The 15,808-nt window shown below is 43.4% G+C and overlaps 1 protein-coding gene across 8 annotated transcripts in view; it reads left to right on the top strand.

Annotated features, from left to right (window-relative positions):
- Positions 1–5,159: 5,159 nt before the first annotated feature.
- ctnnd1 (catenin (cadherin-associated protein), delta 1) overlaps positions 5,160–15,808 on the top strand; it is a 30,462-nt gene continuing 19,813 nt past the window's right edge. For 5 of the 8 annotated variants that reach the window (XR_010330331.1, XM_064337816.1, XM_064337818.1 and 2 more), the window contains exon 1: positions 5,161–5,313. The gene's annotated coding sequence lies outside the window, so the exon portion shown is untranslated. Of the gene's footprint in view, positions 5,314–5,365; positions 5,668–15,808 lie in introns of those variants that run through there. The other 3 variants (XM_064337820.1, XM_064337814.1, XM_064337819.1) reach the window with 2 other exon arrangements.

Genomic DNA, 15,808 nt, shown 5'->3' with positions numbered 1-15,808 from the left:
GGTGTAAACACTGCCGAGTTCTAAGCCTATCATTTCTTAAAAACAGCGTCCACAATTATTCATCCCCACCCTAAAGGCTTTATCAACTTCATCACAATTGCAATGAATTAATTTTGTGTGATGTGAAATTAGTTTCGATAGTGCTTTATTGGGAAATTCGTATCAAAGCATGGGTCATTCAGTTGCTGAGTAGCGTGCCAGAGTAGACAGCTATTGTTGTCTATTGTCTGGGGTAATGTACTATATTAACCCTCTCTCTCAGTGCAGTGTTAATGTACTGTATTAACCCTCTCTCTCAGTACAGTGTTAATGTACTGTATTAACCCCCTCTCTCAGTACAGTGTTAATGTACTGTATTAACCCTCTCTCTCAGTACAGTGTTAATGTACTGTATTGACCCTCTCTCTCAGTACAGTGTTAATGTACTGTATTAACCTCTCTCTCAGTACAGTGTTAATGTACTGTATTAACCCCCTCTCTCAGTACAGTGTTAATGTACTGTATTGACCCTCTCTCTCAGTGCAGTGTTAATGTACTGTATTGACCCTCTCTCTCAGTGCAGTGTTAATGTACTGTATTAACCCTCTCTCTCAGTGCAGTGTTAATGTACTGTATTAACCCTCTCTCTCACGCAGGTGTATTTAGGAATGCAGTAAGCCACCCCCCTTCTCTCGGATGTCCACCACCTGGAATGTGGTTCATTTCCAATTTTACCTTCTGGAATAATTCTTTTCCAAACAAGTACTACAGCACCAGGTGACTTGACCAGTCACAGCCAGGCTGGTGACCAGGCTTTGTTCTCCTATTTGTGGAATAATTGTTATGGTCAGTGTGTAATGGAATTAGAATTTTTTTTAAATCATACCGACAGCTCAATTTCATATCAGCTTCATAATATTCAGATAAACATAATCCTATAAAAACCGACACTGTGAACGGAAGGTCTTGAATTGAGATGGTGGTGACCCTAACCCTGCCTTTCTCACCCACGGGACGATGAGTAGTTTAACAGTTTAATCTCCACTGAAAAAAACTCAGGGAAGTCATTTATAAATATTCCACCCTGTTATTTGACCTTTAACCTTGATTTTTAAAGCCTAATTCATATACAAAAGCCAACCACCTGATTCATGTAATTTTGCAGTCTGTATTTGACTTTCTTTAATATTTTTGATTCTTGATCATTGTTTCTTTATACATTTGTCACAGTTTGAGTGCGTAAATAAATGAATACATGAACTTCAGCCCTTATTATTCTGAATGGGAAACCAGGTATAATCTGTGTGCCAATACAGTGCTAAAAATTCTCCACCCACAAAAAAGAGCCTTTGCTTCCCTGCATATTTATGGAACAAGTCTGCCCTCTGCTGGATAGGATTGCACTTTGTATAAGACCTGAGTGGTTAAGAACGCTTTTATTATTATTATTATTATTATTATTATTATTATTATTATTATTATTAACAATTAATCACATTCACAATTCAAGTTATGGACACAAATATAAATTGGCATTCATGACAAGCAAAAATCATGACAGAAGCATAAAGGAATACCAGAGTCATAAAAGTCCACAGTCATAAAATAATTAAATAAACACAGGATTCTAAAGGTTATTACGGTAGCATTTAAAATAAAAGGTCTTGAGATATAAACTTGGATATAAAAGTGGTATAAAACAGTTCAGAACAGTTAATACTCCCACAATACAATTAATACCACTACACTGATTTGATGGGAATAGCATGTTTTTTTCTTAACTGTAAATCAGAATTTTCCCGATGTGTTTCATATCTTTGGTACAGGCCTTTGTAAGATTTTAAATTGAACCATTCAAATCCCGAACACTGCCAAAGCAGTCCTTCTTGCCGCCTGGATAGTTTCGGCCATCTTATCATAAGAACAATAGAATAGCGAATGAGAGTGAGGGACCTAATTCAGCGAAGGAAACTGCTTTCAGCGCTGAAGCAATGCTCTGCAGCTATGATGCTATTAACATATCGGGCCTCCTTAAGAGGTGTAAGATGTCACTTGTGAGGAGATACAAGATTCAGATTTACTTCTATGGATCCTGACTACATTTTCTCCAAATAAACTTGACTTCTTCAACAAAAACCTGAGCTGAGCTTTTCTTCTTACACCTTCTAACCCCAAAATTAAAGGTAAGTCTAAGTAATATGCCTTTTAGAAATATTGAGAGGAATGCTAACTCTCAACCCATAATCCCATCACTAACATTAGATATTACAGCACAGCTGAGCCTAACCTGATCCTGTCTCCAACACTAGATATTACACTGAGCTGAGCCTAACCTGATCCTGTCTCCAACACTAGATATTACAGCACAGCTGAGTCTGGTATTGAATCCTCATGCACGGGTGGCAGCAGCAGTGGCAGTGATCTACAGGCACCTGCAGTCAGTGAGCAGCAGGTCAGGTGACCACAATTTCAGCGCACTTCAAGGTCCCTGCTTTACAGTGCCGTGAAATGGTGTTTGCCCCCTTCCTGATTTCTTCAATTATTGCATATTGTCACATTAGACAAAACATTTTAGACAAAATGTAATATTAGACAAACCGAATAAACACAAAGCACATTTTTGAAATTATTATTTCATGCATTTAATGGAAAAAGTTTTCAAACACCCATATCACCCATAATAGAATAGAAAAAATAATAGACCCCTGAGTTACTCAATCAACCAATTAACAAAATGTAATTAATAGTTAGATTCAGTTGACTGAACACTGCCAGGCTTGATTGCAGCCAGCCCTGTTGAATTTAACTTTAACTTCACTGATATAGAGCCTTACCACCATACTTACTCAGCGTGAAGTAGTCGCCACAGTGTTTCTACAAGCACACGATTACATTTATTACATTTATTTGGCAAACGCTTTTATTCAAAGCGGTGTACAACAAGTGCATACTGAAGGTCACTGGAACAACTACAAACACAGGTCTGTTAAGGTACAATACTCATTATGTAACAGTTATTCATAGCCATGAACACATTAAGTTCAGCTCACACAGTAAGCATAGGCTAGGTCAGAGAGTAATGTTAAGTCAAACTAGGAGACATGAGGACAAGCTACAACATCAAGATAACGATACAAGTGCAATATAAGTGCTGGATGGAGGTACATGTAAAAGTGGTACAGGAGATGCATGCGTAACATGAAAGTGCTACAGGAACAAAGTAAAAGGATGTAAGTGATAAGAGTGATCCTAGATTGGGAGTGCCCTGCAGAGTGGTGATAGTTAGTCACTATGCCACGATCAAAGGAAATTCCATAAGAGATGAGAAAAAAAGTTGTTGAAATATATTAGTCTGGGCAGAGTCCACTGCACTGCAGTCACAACAGCAGAAACCCTGCCCATCTTCCACTGCAGTCAGAACAGCAGAAACCCTGCCCATCTTCCACTGCAGTCAGAACAGCAGAAACCCTGCCCATCTTCCACTGCAGTCAGAACAGCAGAAACCCTGCCCATCTTCCACTGCAGTCAGAACAGCAGAAACCCTGCCCATCTTCCACTGCAGTCAGAACAGCAGAAACCCTGCCCATCTTCCACTGCAGTCAGAACAGCAGAAACCCTGCCCATCTTCCACTGCAGTCAGAACAGCAGAAACCTCGCCCATCTCCTGGCAGAGACTGAAGACTCACCTCTGGCACCATGGATCCCCTGACATCTTCAGATATCCTTTCAATGTGTTACTTTTTTTTCCCTTTTTGATTATAGTTCAGAGGAGCTCCAGTCTTATCCGAAAAGGGCCGGTGTGGGTATCGGTTTTTGTTTTAGCCCAGCACTAAAACACCTGATTCAACTTATTAAGGTCTTAATTGAAGACTATGATTAGTTAAATAGTGATACTGGGTGTTGAAAAGCTGGGCTGAAGCAAAAACCTGCACCCACACAGGCCCTTTTTGGATAAGATTGGACACTCCTGTTATAGTTATAGCTGTGTAAGGACAGGAAAGGTTATCTGTCTAGTGGTAATTTTGGTACTATACAAATTGTAGTACATTTGTGCTAACGCCTGCACATACTGCCAGTCTTGGCTCAACGATTTAGCGTCAATTACCAGATGTACACATCTGAAAGAATTACACAATTCTTTCAAATTCGCATCAAATTTAACTCGCATCAAATTTAAAACATTGGTCCTAGCATACCAGGCAGTCAAGGGATCAGCCCCAGCATACCTCCACAAGATATTCAAACCCTACATGCCAGCCAGATCCCTCCGTTCTGCTACCTCAGGACGCCTGGCACCTCCCCCTCTTCGCACCTGTGCTTCCAGAACACGTCTCCTGTCTGTTCTGGCCCCACGATGGTGGAATGACCTCCCCGTGGAGGTCAGAACAGCTGAGACACTGACCCATTTCGAGCGACGACTGAAGACTCACCTCTTCAGGCTGCACCTCTCCCCATCCCTCCCTACCTCCCTGTAATCTCTTAAATTACTGTAAGCTTAGGGTTGTAACTTGGTAGCTGTTTCGTAGGTGACTTAGTTAATGCACCTGTCTTAACTACTGCTTGTATTTTTTCCATAGACTGCATTGTTGCTGTTCTCGTTTGTGTTAGTAATCAGTTTAACCTTCAGGGTCCAAGTTGAACTATGCGGTTGTTCCCTGCACTTGGACCGGTACTTCTCTCTAGGGTTTTCGTCATACTTGTTCCTGGTTATGGTTATACACTTTGTTGTACATTGCTCTGGATAAGAGCGTCTGCCAAATGCCTGTAATGTAATGTAAAAATAATTAATTGATACAATTAAAAGTCCTGGGTGTGAATATGGGACATTTATTTTTCATGGCATGCTTTCACATTTCTGACATGTTGTGGCATAACAGGATAAACCAACCCTCGAGACATTGAAAATGTGTAATTAAGAACAATTAGCAGGATGGTACATATCAGGTATAATTTGATTATTCTCAGGTTACAGTTGCGGTAGAAAGAAAGCCAGCAGACACATGGTTCCCCAGGACCGAGTTTGAAAACTCCTGTAACATTTATTGTATAATCATGATGATGGTGGTGAGAATTATTATTGGCAGTAGTGGTTGTCGTTGTAGTAGTAGAATTCGTTATGTTAATTATTTCGATATTGGAATAAATGAATAACGGACATATAGTCAGGAATTTACGGTAGCTGAAGAATTCCGCGTTCCCTCCCTGTCCCCGCCTATTCCTGCTCTGTGTTTGTGTGCGCGCTTCCCACTTCAAATTTACCGAAAGATAGGGGTGGGTGGGAAAGAAAATACAGGAAGACAGAGTTGTCCAGGGATATCGGAACCACAAAGATAGGTGGGTAAAAATAATACAAAAAGTAGCTAGAAATGCATTCTGTTTCCACTTGCTTTACGAGTCTATAAACAGGTATTGTAAAGATTGCATTCGTGTGTATGTAAATTCAAGTGAGGTGTTGAACGCTCGAATTTCCGTGATCGACGAATTGGGTTGGGCGCTACTGGAAAATATCCATTGAAGCCTATCCGATAGGCCTGGCTGTAGCGAACTAGCTAATTCCTTGTCAAAAATCCGGATGCTAAAAGTATTGCGTTGTGAACTACGGGTTCGGTGGTAGTTATCCAAAGAAGTGCTAGGCATATAGCCTCGATCGACTAACGTTAACTTGGCTAAGTCTCCCACGGATTCAAGGTTAGGCTCGCCCATCATCCTAACTTCCCTGGTTTAGCTAGCTAGTTAGAATGCGAAATATTTTGTTTTTCTGATGTGGGTTTGCTGTGTTAACTAGACTAACGTTAAGGTTACATAGGGTCGTTGAGATAAACTTCATTAACGGTCGCGTTTGCGTGTGTGGACAAGTCCGTTTCTTTTTTTCGGTTTCGTAGACGCTCATGGAAAGCCAAAAAAAACGTGTAATTACGTATTGCTAGTCTTCAGGCTGAGATTTCGGTTTCAAAACGTAGCTAGACAACAAGAGCTTTTCTGACATGCGATATGCCTTTTTGTATTGGACTAATGGTTTACACCGTTAGCTTACATTGTTGCTTAATGGTCCGACTTACTTAGCCTTCTGTTTTTTGAAGGCAATAGTAGCTAGACTAGCATATCGACACATTAGCACTGCTAAATGGCTATCAATTTAACTTGGCTAGCTTTGCTAGCCACATAGCGTGCAATTAGACTACAGAGGTGGCCTCTAATTTCTGTTGTCTAACGTTAGCATTAACGTGGCTAACGGTCAGTGCTTGTGCGTAAAACATTGAATAAGACTGTTTGAGAGACAATGTAAGAAGCTTAGCTGTTATATTTACAGCTAATGTCATCCGAGTTTTATTTTTCATCAAACGTTACATTAGTCTAGCTGGCTTGGTAGCTAAGACACCAGGCTAGCTTTAGCTTTAGCCATATGCGTGCTTTAGCTGATTACGGCTAAATTAACTACATTTTCTATAGCTAGACTACATGAAAATGTTGCCTGTTGGAATTGTAGCTATAAATATACTGTTATATGAACCGCATTGCGGGTTTGGCTCGAAATCTTTGGTTATTTTATTTGGCTAGGTGGCTAATGCTAAAGGTACTCACTAAATTACCAGGTTTTTTTAACCTGCCATGGTCCAGACGTGTTGGCTGCTTGTAACGTATGGTTTCACAATCTGATGTTTTTCATTGATCTCCTGTGCTGACTTTTTTCATAATTTTGTTTAGCTAGCATAGTTGGCTAAATTGTTGCTCTTTGGTGTTGTTGGGTGGCAACATCTTGGCTAATATTTTCTGTTTTAAAAGTTCGACGATTGGGACCATTGCCTCTGTTAGGCTACGCAGTGACGCCCGACGTTCAGCAGAGCCATTAAAGCGCCCGCTGGACCGAGTGAACGCAGGTTGGGGTTCGCTTATTCGCCTGGATTTATCTGGATGCTCATTTTAGGTTTTTGCTTTTCTTGGGACATCTGTGTTGCCGCAAAGCGTGACCTCATGTACTGATTGTACAGCAACAAACAGGTGCACAGTGATCGTAGAAGTATCTGCGGTATTTCCCAAAAGTTCCCCCCGCTAGTGTATTTTCGTTCTGCCACAATCTGATTTATATGCATTTGGAAAGTCTGGTAGCAGATAATCTTAGCAGCATAATTAGTGAAATCTTAAAATTGTGAATTTGTTGGAGTATGTATGGAGGGGGGCTGTGATCTTTGTACTACGCATTTGCTCCCTCGCGGCAAAGTGTGTTAAGGACTACACGCTGGATTTCATTTTGGGCTTTTGCCAGTTAAGCGAGAACTTGTTTGGTGGGTCAAGGAAGAAAGTGTCTGTCTGTGTGTGGGGAGAAAAAACAGTGACCAGGCGTGGTCGATTTTTTTTTTTTTTTTTAAAGAAGCACTGCTTATCCGAGTTGTGGGCGGTTGAGGTGAATAGTGCTCCACTTTGTCCACACAGTGCTGAACCTGTACTGTTATACCAATGTTCGCTAAAAGGCTTGACCTGATGCAGACTTCTGGGCTACATTACATACATCACATTGCGCCATTTATGTGGTTATGTTTGCGAATTTAATAATGATCGGCCACGTCTCAAATTTGGCTTCGAGAGTGATTTCTTTTTTTTTTCTTTTTTTTAAGTTGTGCCGCAGTTATGACTATTCGATAATGAATTACGTGGTTATGTTTGCGGATTTAATAATAATGATCGGCCACGTCTCAAATTTGGCTTCGAGAGTGATTTTTTCTTCTTTTTTTTAAAGTTGTGCCACAGTTATGACTTCGATAATGATTTACCCTAAACGCACCTCGTTGGCGTGTTTGAGGAGGGGTCACGTCTGAACCACAGCTGCGTGGTGTAGTTTGGATTTTGACGTATTCCAGATGACCTGCAGGCATGGTGTCCTGACCTTTGCTTACTCGGCGTGGGAGTGCGAGTGTATGCATGTTCTGCCCCTTAAAAATGTTTAGGGGATCAGTCGGGCCTGGCCCCAGACGATGTAAAGTTGTAAGAGTATCGATGCACTGTCCCGGTGTTCTGCTGACGACAGCAGCAGCGACGAAGAGGGGCTCCAGAGCACCTGGCGCTAATGTGCGCCGTGCGATTTACCGGGTTTGTGTCTCAGTGTGAGCTGGGCTGTGTGCAGGGAGCGGGCGGAGATTACGTCCGGCTCCGTTTACTCATTACCCAGAGAAATGCATTTGCGCGGGTTTATCAGCGACACAGAGCTTCCCGACACCGCTCTTTCCGCCTTCGCCCGTAACGGCGTCTGTCAGGAGGCAGCTGGTCGTGGCAGACATGTTTGGGTGTGCCTTCCTACCTTAGGGACCTGAGGTGGGAAATGACGTGTTAAAATGGCGCTTATTTACAGTAGCTTGCCTTTCTACCAGAATTTGCCCTGTTTAGTCAGCAGCGCTGCCGTGTTCTCTACCCCAGGGCGTGTCCCTAGTCCAAAGTTCAAAGAGAAGGCTTTTTGAAAGGAAGGACAGTTCTCTCTCTCCCCCCTCCCTCCCTCCCCCTTTCTCTTTTTCGCTCGCTTGCTAGCTGTATCTCTCGTTCGCTCTCTATCTCTCCCTCTCGCTTGCTTTCTATCTCTCTCCCTCTCTTTCGCTCTCTATCGCTCTCCTCGCTCTCTTGCTTTCTCTCTCTCCCCCCTCCTCTCTCTTGCTGTTAGTCCAGTCTCTCTCTCTCCAGTGTAAATATGGCTCTTGCTGTAGAGGCTGATGGTTGGCTTGGAGCTGCAGGTGTGCTCAGCTGATTGTATTTCACCTGCTGCTCCAGCACAGGGGCCTTGTCCCTCCATGTGTGTAATTACTCTTTACTATAATTACTGTAATCTGTGAGACATTCACAATGCCCATCGCATTCCCCAATTGACAAACAGCAAGCCAATGACAGCAGCGTGCTCGCTGTGCGGACCAATAGGGCAGCAGTATGCGTGCTGTGCGGACCAATAGGGCAGCGTATGCTTTCTGTAAACAAGACTATAAAGAGTACATTAATCAGTTTGAATCAGATATTTGGCATTGTCCATTTTTAAAGTGTGGTGAGGTGTGTGTGTGTGTGTAATCAGTGTGGTGGTGTGTAAGTTGTGTGTGTAATCAGTGTGGTGGTGTGTGTATAATCAGTGTGGTGGTGTGAGGTGTGTGTGTAATCAGTGTGTGAGGTGTTTGTATGATCAGTGTGGTGGTGTGTGAGGTGTGTGTGTGATCAGCGTTGTGGTGTGTAAGGTGTGTGTATGTGATCAGTGTGGTGGTGTGTGAGGTGTGTGTATGATCACTGTGGTGGTGTGTGTGTAATCAGTGTGGTGGTGTATGTATGATCAGTGTGGTGGTGTGTGAGGTGTGTGTATGATCACTGTGGTGGTGTGTGTGTAATCAGTGTGGTGGTGTGTCTATGATCAGTGTGGAGGTGTGTGTGTAATCAGTGTGGTGGTGTGAGAGGTGTGTGTGTGTAATCACTGTGGTGGTATGTGAGATGTGTGTAGGATCAGCGTTGTGGTGTGTAAACTGTTCAACAGCTAGATATCTTTGTTGAGCTGTTAATTGGTAAAATCAGGTGTGCCACAGTAGAACTACAGTGACACCCTGCAGGATGGTAGAGGTTCAGAAACAGGGTTGGTTACTGCTGGTTCACACAGTGGCCTTTGGTGACATTGGCCTTGATGGCGTTAATGTGCTGTAATATATAACGGGCATTGCCATGTGTGTGCCAGGGTGTACTTACGTGCATGTTGGTGTGTGTTCGGAATGTATGCATATATGATGAGCCTTACCTGCTTGTGTGAGCTTTTTACGACTTTGCATTGTGTGTATTTAATGAAAAATGTGTGGTAAGTTACTCTAGATATGGGTGTATGCTAAATGGCGAGACACGGTGTGTGTCTGTGTGTCATGTGTGTGTCATGCGTGTGTCTTCTACACTGGCCCTAGTTCAGTCAGCAAGTGGATTATCAGTGAAATACTGAGGCATTAACTCACACTGACACCTGTACATAATGGCTCTTTATCCTCATTTCCCCCAACAGTCTGCCCCCCCACAGTCTGCCCCCCCTCCCCCGCCTCGGTCTGCCCCCCCTCCCCCGCCTCAGTCTGCCCCCTCCCCTGCCTGCCCTGTGCTGATGTCACGCTGCTGGGAATGTTGATGCCCCAGCTCCTGATTGGTGGCAGTCCCCTGCTCCCCCACCCCCCTCCCAGTGGCCTGCGTGTCTGTGCTCGCAGGTGCAGTTGGTCACAGAGATGCAGGTATTTTAAACAACAGAGTGCCAGGAATGTGAATTGGGGGGGGGGGGTAACAGGGTAGGGGGTTAATGGTGTAGAATTTGGTGTGTTACAGGATAGACAGAGGTGTGTGTGTGTGGTCACATGGTGCTCAGATGCAACGTTTTTTGCTAGTTTTTTTTGGGTGGGGGGGGGGGGGTGTTTGTCTCACTTGTAAGTAAATTATCCAAGTGGGGAGAATTAAAATTGTAGCTACCATTTACTGATGTTTTAATTTAATATCCTGTCCAAAGAATGGAGGAACTTAACCTTAAGCTAGCTGATATGTAGCTAGCTAAGCAGCCAGTGTTCTTTTCATGCAGCTAACATAGCTATACACCACCAGTGAACTTGGTAGGCTGGCTATGTATGGTTTATTAGGGGTCCTACGAAGTAGGAACCCTATTGTTTTTGTTAGTAGTATTATTATTATTCTTTTCTTGGAAATGGTCAAATAACTCAAAGTCCTTGACCAAAAATGATGTAAATTACCAGGTCGAAACTAGAGACCATGATTCGTCCATAGGTGGCGCTATAGTAACCGATTCAAAACGCAAATTTCAAAATGCTGGCATTTCCACCCCGTTTGATGAAAATTCATGAAACCTGGTGTACTTGTGTCATTCCTCATGAGGAACAAATATGCCTCAAGAAAAGTCTGCCATGATGGATTTTCCTGCAGATTGAAAATTTGGCAAAACGTATAAACTTTCTCCTAATAAACCGTAAGTCCGATTGGTCCAAAATTGCCCACGTACGTGTATGGTGCATGTCTCCGTATACGATGTTAACAGCTAAGAGATCCATTCCAAGATGGCGGAGAAACTGGTATTTAACAAAAAACAAAATTTGGCCACAAATTTCAAATGATTATAACTTTTTACAACAATAATCTAGGGTCTTGAAACAAACTGGGCATCAAGAGGGCTGTACCATGTCGAAGCAGTTGCAGATATCTCAAAAAACAAGGAAATTACAGGCATTTGAAATTTTGGAGGGAAGCTAATGCTAATATAATGCAAATTTCAAATGCTTATAACTTTTTACAGCAATAATCTAGGGACTTGAAACGGGCTGGGCATGAAGAGGACATTACCATGTCGTACAGTATCGGGACAGTTGCAAATTTCTCAAAAAACAAGGAAATTACAGGCATTAGAAATTTTGCGGGAAGGTAATGCTAATATAACGCTTTAAAACTCATCTTCTCATGAACGCTTTACCTGATTCCGTCACCATGGCGCATGTACTCTTGGGTATTCTCTCGATCAAGGGAGAGAAGGACAAGTCGTTTCGTAAAAAAAAGTGTGATTTGTGGCATGACAAAGTTGGCACTCCATGCTAATGCACATTCATATTTCTAAGTAATGTTTCTCATGAACCGGAAGTTGGATCGTCTCACGCACGGGTATGTAGATTGTCCAAAGTCCTGAAATGTATGCCGCTTGGACTCTTCTCCTTCGCCTAGTATTTACCCGGCTTGGACGTGTTCGTAGGACCCCGCATTGCTGCTTGCAGCTATATTTCATAAAATTAATATTGACACACACTTATTACAGTACATTAACACTGCACCGAGAGAGAGGGTTAATACAGTACAGTACATTAACACTGCACTGAGAGAGAGTGTTAGTGCAGTACAGTACATTAACACTACACTGAGAGAGCGGGTTAGTGCAGTACAGTACATTAACACTACACTGAGAGAGAGGGTTAATGCAGTACAGTACATTAACACTGCACAGAGAGAGAGAGGGTTAATACAGTACAGTACATTAACACTGCACTGAGAGAGAGGGTTAATACAGTACATGAACACTGCACAGAGAGAGAGAGAGGGTTAATACAGTACAGTACATTAACACTGCACTGAGAGAGAGGGTTAGTGCAGTACAGTACATTAACGCTGCACAGAGAGAGAGGGTTAATACTGTACATTAACACTGCACAGAGAGAGAGAGGGTTAATGCAGTACAGCACATTAACACTGCACTAAGAGAGAGGGTTAGTGCAGTACAGTACATTAACACTGCACTGGGAGAGAGGGTTAGTGCAGTACAGTACATTAACACTGCACTGGGAGAGAGGGTTAGTGCAGTACAGTACATTAACACTGCACTGCGAGAGAGGGTTAATGCAGTACAGTACATTAACACTGCACAGAGAGAGAGGGTTAATACAGTACATTAACACTGCACTGAGAGAGAGGGTTAATACAGTACATTAACACTGCACTGAGAGAGAGGGTTAATACAGTACATTAACACTGCACAGAGAGAGAGGGTTAATACAGTACATTAGCACTGCACAGAGAGAGAGAGGGTTAATGCAGTACAGTACATTAACACTGCACAGAGAGGGTTAGTGCAGTACAGTACATTAACGCTGCACAGAGAGGCAGGGTTAATACAGTACATTAACACTGCACTGAGAGAGAGAGGGTTAATACAGTACAGTACATTAACACTGCACTGAGAGAGAGGGTTAATACAGTACAGTACATTAACACTGCACTGAGAGAGAGGGTTAGTGCAGTACAGTACATTAACGCTGCACAGAGAGAGAGGGTTAATACAGTACATTAACACTGCACGAGAGAGGGGTTAATGCAGTACAGACATTAACACTGCACTAGAGAGGGTTGTGCAATACAGTACATTAACACTGCACTGAGAGAGAGGGTTATGCAGTACAGTACATTAACACTGCACAGAGAGAGAGGGTTAATGCAGTACAGTACATTAACACTGCACAGAGAGAGAGGGTTAATACAGTACATTAACACTGCACAGAGAGAGAGGGTTAATACAGTACATTAACACTGCACACAGAGAGAGGGTTAATACAGTACATTAACACTGCACTGAGAGAGGGTTAGTGCAGTACAGTACATTAGCACTGCACAGAGAGGGAGGGTTAATACAGTACATTAGCACTGCACAGAGAGGGAGGGTTAATACAGTACATTAACACTGCACAGAGAGAGAGGGTTAATACAGTACATTAACACTGCACTGCGAGAGATGGTTAATGCAGTACAGTACATTAACACTGCACAGAGAGAGAGGGTTAATACAGTACATTAACACTGCACTGCGAGAGAGGGTTAATACAGTCATTAACATGCATCGAGAGGGTTAATGCAGTACAGTACATTAACACTGCACAGAGAGAGAGGGTTAATACAGTACATTAACACTGCACTGAGAGAGAGGTTAATGCATGTGGAGAGGTAAGCAGTTAACACTGCACAGAGAGAGAGGGTTAATACAGTACATTAACACTGCACTGCGAGAGAGGGTTAATGCAGTACAGTACATTAACACTGCACTGCGAGAGAGGGTTAATGCAGTACAGTACCTTAACACTGCACTGAGAGAGATGGTTAATACAGTACATTAACACTGCACAGAGTAAGGGGTGTAGTCTGGGCTAATGGGAAGGTGGCAGTGAGCTGGGCGGAGCTTGCTGCTGACTCATTCACCTCTGTGTGGGCTAGGGGAGGGGCTTATGAGGAAGAGTGACCGCGTGAGACAAGACGGGAAGACAGAGAAAGAGTGTGAGAAAGAGGGAGGGGGAGAGAGAGGGAATGGGAAAGAGAGAGGAGATTGGGAAAGAAGGAGGCCGATTCCCCAGGCAGCGGCGTGTAAATTCTTCGGTGACTGATACTGTGGGACATGCCAGAACACCTGCTGGAATGTGCAGGGCGGGGCGGGGGCGGCGGGGGCGGCGGTTTGGGTGAGGGAGAGATGGAGAGAGATTGGGGAGGCGTGTCCTGCTCATGCTCAGAAACTGCTCTCTCTTTGTCCTACTTACAGCCCGCCCTCTGAGCTCTTAGTGCTGTGAACAGAAGCTGTTCTGACCTCACTCACACAGTCGGGTGACACACATGCGCTCACACACACACACACAAACATGCACACACACTCTCTCACGTTGTTACTCACACACTGCCACAGAGTTGCATACGCTCCACATTCCCATGAACTAACTCGGTCTGTCTCTCTCTCTTTCTCTTACTCACACACACACACGTGCTCACCCACTCATTCATTCACTCACTCACACACACACACACACTTTGAAATGCGGTTGTCCAAATTCTTGAATGTTTATGCTGTGACCACAATATACAAAAAATAAAATGTGTAGCAATCGTGGAATTGCTCTGTATACCGCAAACTCCATAAGGTTTGGAACAAAAGCATATTTGTTCTTAATAAACGCTGTACTCCACAAGTTTTGATTTGTAATCAAACAATGCCCATGTGGTTAAAGTGCACATTCTCTGCTTTTATTGAAGGGTTTTTTATACACTTTGGTTTTACCATGTGGAAATTACAGAACTTTTTATACATAGCCCCCATTTTAGGGAATCATAATCTTTGGGACATATTAACATTATGTAAATCGTAGTCCTGTTGAGTACTTTGTCTCATATCCTTTGCATGCAATGACTGATTGAAGTCTGTGACTCTCAGGACCAGGCAGAGCATCACCTGAGCATCTTCCCTGGTGATGCTCTGCCTGGCCTGTACTGCAGCCGTCTTCAGCTCCTGCTTTTTTCACGGACTGGTTGCCTTAAGTTTCTTGTCAGCATATGAAACACATTTTCATTTGGATTCAGATTGGGAGAATGACTTGGCCAGTCAAGATTGTTTCTGTTTTTGGCTTTGTTTCTTCAGTAGTTTGGGATCATAGGATGAAGCGCCATCCAATGAGTTTGAAGGCATTTGGTTGAACTTGAGCTGATAAATACTTGTGTATACTTCAGAATTCATTCTAGTGCTGCTATCAGCAGTTACATCATCAATGAAAACGAGTGAGCCAGTACCTGTGGCAGCCAAACATGCCCAAACCATAACACCCACCACCATGTTTCACAGGTAAGGGGGTTGCTTTGGATCTTGGGCAGTTCCTTTTGGCCTCCACACTTTGCTCTTGCCATCACCCTGATGAAACTGTATCCTGGTCATTCTTTGTGGTTAACTAGTGGTTTGCATCTTGCAGTGTAGCCTCTGCAGTTCTGCTCATCAGTTCTTCTGTGGACAGTAGTCCACACCGCCTCCTGAAGTGTGTTTCTGATCTGTGAATTCAGTCATCAGCTGTAGAGCTCTTCCTTGGCATACTAGGCCCTTTGCGGTTATAGAGCTCACCAGCATACTGTATGTCGAGTCTGTGGAATCTACATTAGAGCTGACTGTATGTAGTGTGTTGTGTGTGTGTAGTGTGTCTGTAGTGTCTGTGTAGCGTGTAGAGTGTAGTGTGTGTGTGTGTAGTGTGTAGCATGTAGTGTGTGTGTATGTAGTACGTGTAAGGTGTAGCGTGTTGCGTGTAGCGTGTACTGAGCCTCCCTCCTTGCAGAGCGGGATGGATAGAGGGAACAGATGGAAAGCGGAGAAATGAAATTGTGCAAATTAACACCTGTGAGGGTGTCTGCACCCAGAATAGCATCAGAACCGCACTTCCCATCAGCCCCTGGGGCTGACGCCAGGCATGCTCACAGCTCAGCGGCACTTCTGGTGAAGGTGTGAGAGAAGAGCGGCTTTGATAGCTGTGAGGAAGTGGCTGCTTGCCATGCAGAAGGAAGTGCTCTT

The sequence above is a fragment of the Anguilla rostrata genome, chromosome 5 (genome assembly GCF_018555375.3).
Source record: "Anguilla rostrata isolate EN2019 chromosome 5, ASM1855537v3, whole genome shotgun sequence".
In the NCBI taxonomy this organism is placed as follows: Eukaryota; Metazoa; Chordata; class Actinopteri; order Anguilliformes; family Anguillidae; genus Anguilla; species Anguilla rostrata.
Note: the sequence above shows the minus strand (reverse complement) of the source record. Positions and strands in the feature narration are given on the sequence as shown.